This window comes from Carica papaya, chromosome 9 (assembly GCF_054855325.1).
Source record: "Carica papaya isolate Zhongbai chromosome 9, ASM5485532v1, whole genome shotgun sequence".
Taxonomy (NCBI): Eukaryota; Viridiplantae; Streptophyta; class Magnoliopsida; order Brassicales; family Caricaceae; genus Carica; species Carica papaya.
Genome location: NC_142317.1, coordinates 25413225 through 25422543, shown reverse-complemented (window position 1 = coordinate 25422543; position 9319 = coordinate 25413225). Strand labels below are relative to the sequence as shown.

The 9319-nt window shown below is 37.4% G+C and overlaps 1 long non-coding RNA gene across 1 annotated transcript; it reads right to left on the bottom strand.

Annotated features, from left to right (window-relative positions):
- Positions 1-5300: 5300 nt before the first annotated feature.
- Positions 5301-8368, bottom strand: LOC148240216 (uncharacterized). Its single transcript, XR_015816258.1, has 3 exons — positions 7813-8368; positions 7557-7684; positions 5301-7338 (listed from the first exon to the last, which is right to left on the bottom strand). It is a non-coding gene; the product is annotated as an uncharacterized LOC148240216 (long non-coding RNA).
- Between the last annotated feature and the right edge of the window lie 951 nt (positions 8369-9319).

Here is a 9319-nt window from a genome sequence, read left to right as displayed (position 1 = left end):
CTAACAGCTTAGAAAGAGATTGCTTGACCCAGTAAGTAACCCCCCAAACAAACGAACCAGAATTGCCCCTCCTCTTGCCTTGCCCCCACCTACAACCCCACCTTCCCGAAGTAATCCATCTAATCAACATTTTCATCGCTCTAATGGTGACCTACCATGTCAGCGTATCAATCACGCCTGTTATTGGTGCGGAAACATCCAGCACCTTATAAAAGACTACCCTCAACGACTAAAGAATATGGCCAAACCCATAGCATAAGGTCGAGTGTACCATTTAGATGAAACTGAAATCCTTCCTGCTCCTGTTCTCATCCAGGGTATATTTTATATTCATAATACTCTTTCCAAGGCTTTAATCGATACTGGTGCAACTCACTCTTTTATTTCCTGTGCACTTGCTGGTAACCTAGAATTAAAATTAGAAGCTTTAGAAAAAATGCTAATAGTGAAAACTCCCTCTAAGGGACTACTAGAGGCTCATTGTGTATATAAGGACTGTAAGATAAAGACTTCAGGGATAGAAGTATGTGTAAACTTGATATTATTAAATTTTATAAAATTTGATGTAATATTAGGTGTGGATTGGTTAAAAAAGTATAGAGCTATAATAGACTACAAAAATAAAATTGTAACTTTACAATCCCCAAAATAAAAATTATTATCATTTTTCTAACAATTGAATAGGAATATGGACGCTGATCCTATTATGTGTTCCATACCTATTGTTTGCAATTTTCCTGATGTCTTTCCCTTTGAACTCCCTAGTCTACCTCCCCCACGTGAGGTAGAGTTCTTGATTGAATTATTGCCCAAAACCCAACAAATCTCAAAGCCCGCATATCGTATGAGTCGCATTGAACTAACCAAACTAAACATCAACTTTCTAACACTATCACTTGTAAATTAATTCACTTTAGCCATTTTCCTTGGGGCACTCCAGCGTTATTCGTAAAGAAAAAGGATTATACCCTTCAACTCTGCGTGGACTATAGGGAACTCAATCGAGTGACCGTCAAAAGCAAATACCCCTTACCCCGAATCGACGATTTCTTTGATCAACTGCAAGGAGCCATGGTCTTCTTTAAGATCGATCTCAGAACCGGGTGCCACCAGTTGAGAGTGAAGGAAAACGATATTCTAAAAATTTCTTTTTGGTGTAGATATGGATTGTATGAGTTCAAGGTGATGCCATTCGAATTGACCAATGCTCCAGCAGGTTTCATGGACCTAATGAACTGAGTTTTCTGGCACGCACTGGATCGATATGTCATCATCTTTATTGATGACATTTTGGTGTATTCCAAAAGCCATGGGGAATATATTGTACATTTAGCTGAAGTGTTGGAGACCTCTGCCAAAACCAACTGTATCCGAAACTAAGCAAGTGTTCCTTTTGGTTGGATCGAGTTTCTTTTCTCGGTCATGTAATCTCAAGTAAAGGAATTTTTTTAGACCTGTCTAAGGTGGAATCAGTGACCAGCTGGAGCCCACCCACCAATGTGGCTGAGGTACGTAGTTTCCTTAGCTTGGCAAGTTACTACCGATGATTCATTGACGAATTTGCCAGGATTGTTGCCCCATGACTTGACTCATCAGAAAGGGTGTACCCTTAATTTAGAATTATGCATGCAGGTAAAGTTTTATAGAGCTTAAACACCATCTCACCTCTGCCTCTATATTGATCCTCCCGGATAATGGGGGGAGATTCCAAGTTTAATGTGATGTTTCTCATATTAGTTTGGGATGTGTCCTAATGCAGCATGGCATAGTAGTCGGCTTTGGATCCTGACTGCTCAAAGTCCATGAGCAAAACTACCCTATACACGACCTGGAGCTAGCAACCATTATCCTCGCCCTGAAGCTATGGTGGCATTACCTGTATGGCCAAACTTTCGAAATCTATACTAACTATAAGTGTCTCAAATATATCTTTTTGCAATGGGAGTTAAACATGAGACAGAGATGTTGAATGGATCTTTTGAAGGATTATGATTGTCAAATCGTTTATCACCCCAAGAGAGAGAATATAATCGTCGATGCCCTAAGTCGACGAGAGCTTGCTGTGCGAGCCCAAACCATGGCCTCCAGTTGGAAGATGTGGACACCATGCAATCGCTCTGCCTTAGCTATTATAACAAGGGCACCTACCTCACCCAAATCTAAGCCCTACTGGATCTTTTTATGAAAATCTGGGAAGCATATGCCACAGACCAAGAACTTATCAAGAGCTTGGGTAAGTTGACTCCGGACGAATCTCTTGATTCTAGGATCTTTGATGATGGATTGTTTAGATTCTAAAACTGAATTTGGGTCCTCGATGCAGTATGCACAAATGTACTCAAGACCACCCATGCTTCTAAGTTATCCATAGATTTTAGGAGTACCAAGATGTATCGGGACTTAAAGCAATAATATTGATGGCCAGGAATGAAGAATAATATAATCGACTATGTCTCTCGATGCCTTACTTGTTAATGGATAAAGGAAGAACATTAGAGACCCAGTGGATTGCTACAAGATCTTTCAATTCCCAAATGAAAATGAGAGCTCGTGACTTTGGATTTTGTCATCAGATTGCCCAGAACCTATTCTGGTCAAAGTGCCATTTGGGTCATTGTGGATAGGCTGACCAAGACTGCACATTTCCTGCTTATTCGAATCACGAACTCCACCAGTAGGTTAGCCCGCCTATATGTGGATGAGATTGTTCAACTCTATGGAGTTCCCTCATCCATTGTATTCGACTACAAACCCTGGTTCACCTCTCACTTTTGGGACAGCTTCTAAGAAGCCTTGGGGTCTGGGTTGTACTTCAGTACCGCTTATCATCCCCAAACAGATGGTTAGTCTGAGCATACAATCCAGACATTGGAAGATATGTTATGTGCTTGCGTTCGCAACTTTGGTGATAACTAGTATGAACATCTTCCTCTTTGTAAATTTGCTTATAATAACAATTACCATTCCAGCATTGGTATAGCCCCGTATAAAGCTTTGTATTTTTGACCTTGTTGTTCCCTTACTTGCTGGATTGAAGTCAGGAACCAGCGCTATTTAGGACCAGACTTCATTCAAGAAACCACTGAAAAAGTTTCAATCATTCGCAAGAATTTGGCAACTACCCAGAGCTACCAAAAGAGCTACACCAATAATCATAGGCGACCCTTGGAGTTTGCTGTAGGAGATCAAGTCTTCCTAAAAGTCTATCCCTACAAAGGCTAGATGTAGCTTGAAAAGAGAGGAAAGTTGAGCCCTCGATATGTGGGACCTTTTCTTATCATAAAGTGCATTGGACCCATGGCTTACCACCTCACTCTATCTCAAGAGTTCGTGGATTTACATGATGTCTTTCATATCTCGATGCTCAAGAAGTACCACCCTGATCCTTCTTATGTTATTCCTCATGAAGAAGTACAGGTACATGCTGATATGTCCTATAAGGAGGTTCCTGTAGAAATTCTTGGGTAGATTGATAAGGTCATACATAACAAGACGATTCCTATGGTGAAGGTACGACAGTAGCATCACACCCCAGAGGAAGTGACGTGGGAGTTAGAGGAAGAAATGCGGAACAAGTATCCAGACTTATTCAAGACAAATTTGGGGACAAAATTTTTTTAGGTGGGAGGGATGTAACACCTCGTCAATCACTATGCTAAAATAATTTGAAAACACTATTTATTTGGGACTTTGGCCGCCTTAAATTTAAATTAATTTACTCCATTCTTGAGATCCGTAATTTTAATATTTTTTTATTTTTCATTTATTTTTATTTATTTAATTTATTTTACATTATTTTTTTATTTCAAAAAGAAAAAATTAGAAAAATATTGGAAAATGGTGAAACGGGAGAAATCGGCTCAAAGGAAAAAATCCCGCGAAAAAAAAGTTCTACTCGCGCGGGTGCTGGGCACTGTGGGCGTGCCCATGCACACACAATGGTCGCGGGGCGTGCGCACATTGCGCATGGCCCCTCTGCACGAACTCATGGATGGGACGTGTGTACATCATGCACGGACGAGTCGTGCTCACATAGTGCACGCCCTTTCAGCGTGCACGGCCCAAGCTTAGGACCTACGTGCGCGTCTTATCACGTGCATGTGGGTCGTTTGCACGTCACTTCAAACACAGACTAGTGCCTCAAAATGTGCGCACATTGTCCGCGATGTAGGGCTATGCGAACAGGCCCTATTCTTAGGGCTTGTGCGTAGTAGGCCTGCGTGCGCAGCACTAAGTACGCCTAGGCGCTGCGCGTGCGATAGTTGGCCTTCCAGCTGCAGGCTAGCCTGCAGCGCGCAAGCCAGGCTCTACCACCTTGGGCAGAGCTCGACCATTGCCTTTGGCAGCACGACGCCGCCGTAGGGGGAGGATATTTTCCTCCCTTGTTTTTCGTACCAAGAATCTTTTCCTCTTCTCTTTTTATTGGATTTTACAACTTGGCACGAATCAAATGGTTCAAAAATTCTATAAATTGACCTTCCCCTTCCCTTTCTCTCCACACTTCCATTTCTTCCATTTTTTTAAAATTTAGAGAGAGAGAAAAAGAAAAAGAAAGAAAAACAGTGAAGGAGAAAGCATAGAGGTTTTGATAAGGAATCTAGTATTACTTTCAACATCCTAAGGAGTATTTTTAGATAAGCAAATTTAATATGATAGTTATTTTTTCTGTTTTGCATGCCTCTGTATTCAAATGAGTCAAATTGTTCTTATTTTCGAGTATGCTCTGTGATTTACTGACACTTGATGAATTTGCATGTGATAAATGTAATATGTAGCCTGTGATAATAAAAAATAAAAAAAATAAAAAAAAGAGAAAAGTGGAATGAAGCCTATATGGTCTGAAGTGTATTTGTATTGACATGCATATTGCATCAAGTGTCTCATTAGACTTTTTATCTCTAAGGGGTATCTGTTCCCCTTGTCCTTTGTGGTATCTGTTTTTTTTTTCCTTTTTCCAACCTCCTCAAGACTACAAGAAGCTACCATAACTCTATCTAATTTATCCCATGTTATAAATATGATTAATTTGAAGAAAGAAGTACCTTTAAAGTGAGAGTTCAAGGGAGATCAAGCTCTTAAAGACTTGGATAAGTAAAATAATTATTTTTAATATTTTTTTATTAATATTTTAATATAAACCTTATTAATAAGATTATTTAAGTAATTAAATTAGGATAAGGATAAGGAGTTTATTATTTAATTAATTATGTATTTATTTTGTAATTAGATTAATACTCGGAGTTTGTATAGGAATCTTAAGTCCTATTTCAACTAGAAGTTGTAATCAAGAGTCTATATAAAGACCCTATCTCAAACATTGTAACACATATCTTGAGAATTAATAAACGTTAAGCTTTGAGCTTTTATTAGCCTTGTGCTAATTATTCTCTTCAAGTCCTTCCAAAGTAGGTGAGCTTCCTGAAGTCTTGATTTAGCCAAGGAGTTGGGATCGACTTATTGGGTAAACTGTGATGTCTTTCATTTCCTTATTTTTGGTTCCCTAGTTTTAGTTATTACTTGCCTAATTTTAGGATTGTAATTTCAATTAAAGGGAGTGGTTTTAGCTAGGTTGTTTGAGTTTTAATATTACATGCGATTGGGTTAGGGTTCCAGGAGTCAAAATTATTTTCTCCATACTCTCCTGCATCAAATTTGCATACCATTTAGTAATCCATTGATTTCCTTTCACTTTAGTATATTACCACAGCATACACGTCATAATGACTGGCACGCATATCATATCATATCATATCATAGTTCCATTTCCATTGTGCTCAATACTGTATTTTATCACCCAACACACACACACACAACTGGACTGAGACTCTGAATCTTCTTTGTAATTTTATGGTCAATTATTATCTTAATCATGTTTTAATGTTTACCTACCTTCATGTGAAACTGATTATACTTATTCCAAAAAAGGGCACAAAGGATACCAACTATCACTATGAATGGGTAGCATCAATCATAATCAACCATAATTACATCATAGAGGTGGAATGACATTTATGTTACCTCAATCACTTAGAGTAAGAACACACACAAGGTCATTTGGGTTGCCATAGGTCCAATTTCCCATAGGAGAACTTACCATCCTAGTTCCAATAAAAGTGAAACACACAGAACCCATTCATAAGGTAGTGCTTCAAGACATCACATATATCACCCCTCTAAGAAAACCGTTAAAAAGGATTTAACTTGAAAATTGTGTTATTTAAATTTTATTAGACTCTTCAAATTATTTCTTTTTAATTTGTTTTTCTATCCTGAACCTGGACCAAGGCCAAGCCCTTCATTCCCCTATCTCTTTATTATTTCACTTCTCTTAATTATCCATCCAATTTTTTTATTAATTCATTTTAACTAATTAGCGTATTTCGAATTTTCTTAATTTCTAAATTTTTTCCTTTATAATTATTTTTCTTTCCTTTTCCATTACCTCATTTATTCTATTTTATTTCCATTTTATTTTTCTTAATTTTTTTATTTTATTTTCTTAATTTCCTTTATTTTTACTAAGTATCTATTCAATTTTATACCTTTATTTTCATCGTATTTTTAATTCAAATTTAATCAAGTTGTATGTCACAATTATTCTTAATTTCTAGATTTTATATTTTTCTCTTTTCGTTAACCCTTTACTTTATCCCTTTTCACGTAGTCAGTTAAATCCAGTTACATTTTTTTAACTCTTTTTTATCTATTTTCCAAATAACTTTCCCACTCTTTTTAATTACTCATTTGAAGCCTATTAATAGTTTCTTATTAAATTTCATTTTGAAACCAATCATTTTATCAATTTTACCAAAATTTCACTTCATCGATCTTTTTTTTTTCCTTAATTTCTCAAGTAACTAAAAATTAGCGTATGGATGGGGGATTTCACCTCGCGCCCGCACTCGTGGCACAAGGTGCGAGAACCCAGGAAGACATCTCGATGTGTATATTCCTTACAGGTTCACATAGCTTTCAGGCCTGCTCATTGTAGTAGCATCCCAAAGGGGCATGTGCCTCAACATAGTCAGAAGCCCAAACACGTGACCTTGCGTACATGTGTATGCACCTCGCACGACATATAGTGCCGGCACGCAGACCCTCTTGGTACAACAGGTGTGCCTTGTAGGACCTTATGCTCGTGCGTAGCATACTATGAATGCAACATGCCAGGGCACATATCTCAAAGCTTTTGGGCACCTAGATAGTGTCCCATGGGTACCCCTGGCACAACCAAGCTGTGTCTACCTTTTTTATTTGAACTTTGGTTCCTGAACAACAACGAACAGAGGTAGATGGACTTTTCTATGGTTTTGTGTCATCTCTCCTTCATTTTTGTTTCTATAATTCATCAAAGACATTATTCCAAGCATCATTAACATCATCAATCAACAGTCATGCATAGAAAACACTAATTATTTAGTGACAAAGGCATGAACACACTCGCTCTCCACTTTTAACTTAAAACAATAACTCAGTGATGATTTTATAAGATTTTTACTGTCAAATGTATATATAAATCTCATTAGTTGTATCAGTTACATTACTATCATTCTTACCTCACAATGACTCAATTTTAAGCCCAAACGCCCAAGAAAAGCACCTCTCACACAAAGAAAACTTGATTACAGCTCGCCTATAGAGTTGTTGCAGAGTTAAGTATGGTTTTGGATGAATCCATAGAATTCTGGAGTAATTCCACCATAGGGATTCAATTTCTAAGATTATTAAGACATTAACTAATTTATCTACATCCTAATAATGGAAAGAAATAAAAAAGAGACAGCTACAAACAAAAGGGAAAAGTCAGGTTACCTTTGCAGCTTCCTCGGGTCAATTTGTAGTTGAGTAGAGCTTCTCTTTAAGCTTGCTATGATGTTTTGGTTAGTTAAGCTATAAAGAAAGAGATAAGATACTAAATGAAGGATTAATCTACACACAACACTAGGGAGAAGCTTACCTCTCAATAAAAGAGAGCAAAATCCCTTCTATACGATTGCACACACTCACCTAGACTAGAATTTCCTTTTTTATTTTCTTCTTTCAGTTTCCCTCTCACTAACTCTCTGTATATCTCTCTCTGTTTGGCTCTTAATATAGTTCTCTCTCTCTCTTTGAATGACAAAGATGAAGGTAGAATAATTAATATCTTTATCTGGATTTTTCTCTACAAATGCTAGCCATCGGATCACATGCAAGTGATACGGGTTCTAGGTGTATCATGGTGGCTGACAACATGGAAAAAAGCTTGAGAATCTGACAGTTGGTTGGAAAATTTTGCCAGCACAATTTCCCTCAAGGACACCTTGCACTGTGGTGTTTAGTGTTTATTAAATCATGGGTAATGCTTAAAGCCATTATTAGGCTTGCCCACCGTTTCGTCCACGAGACTATTTGTGGGCGAGACATGTAAGTCCTAAAACTACTGGCATGATATAGCTTGCATGTCAATAGGTTAGAAGTGAGCTGCAAAGGCTATGAGCCAGTTGGGAAAATCTCTAGCCCACACTTTTGGGAAATTAATTTTCCTAGTTGAGGCTAAAAGGCTTGAGTGGGTTACTCGCGGTTTTCAAAAGCATTTTTTTGTGAAATTTCAAATGCAAACTAAGGCATAAGGGTGCCCGATATAGAAGCAGATTATGAGTGCATGATAAAATTTTATGCAACGGAGGAAATTATTACAAACTCCTTACCAAAATATATAAGTTCCAATTACACATATATATAACAGAGGCCAGAAGTGGCTAAATACCAAATATTAAAATACTAAAAATATAGAAGGGTCACTTCTATCATTATGCGATTGAACTCATCAAAATGCGGGACAAGTTATGCACTCAAGGGTTGTGGATCCATCAGATCCTCATAGACTTCAAGGATAGGTCAGCAGTCAGTTCTTCACTATCTTCCTAATCTGGGGTGTATGGAAAGGGTAAGTTCCATATATGCAATAAGAAAAATAGTATTTAAATGACATCATAAGATTTTAAAGGTGAATAATTATATTACAAATACTTGCCATTAGGTCACATCAGGGTCCTATTTTACTTAATGAAAATAATTTTATTTATTAAAGGAAACACATGTCATAATCACAACAATCAAAATCAAACATCATACTTGTTTTCATGAAATGCTTAGTTTTCATGTCAGCTTCACGAAATCATTCTGATTTCCATCTCTAAGGGCAAATATGGATTTCTGACTACCCATGTAGAATGACCAGATCAAATACAGATAACAGTAATTTGCTCAGACACATTTCTGGCTTGCCAAACTATGGTATGATCTATGATCACAACTGTACCAACCTTGTGATCCT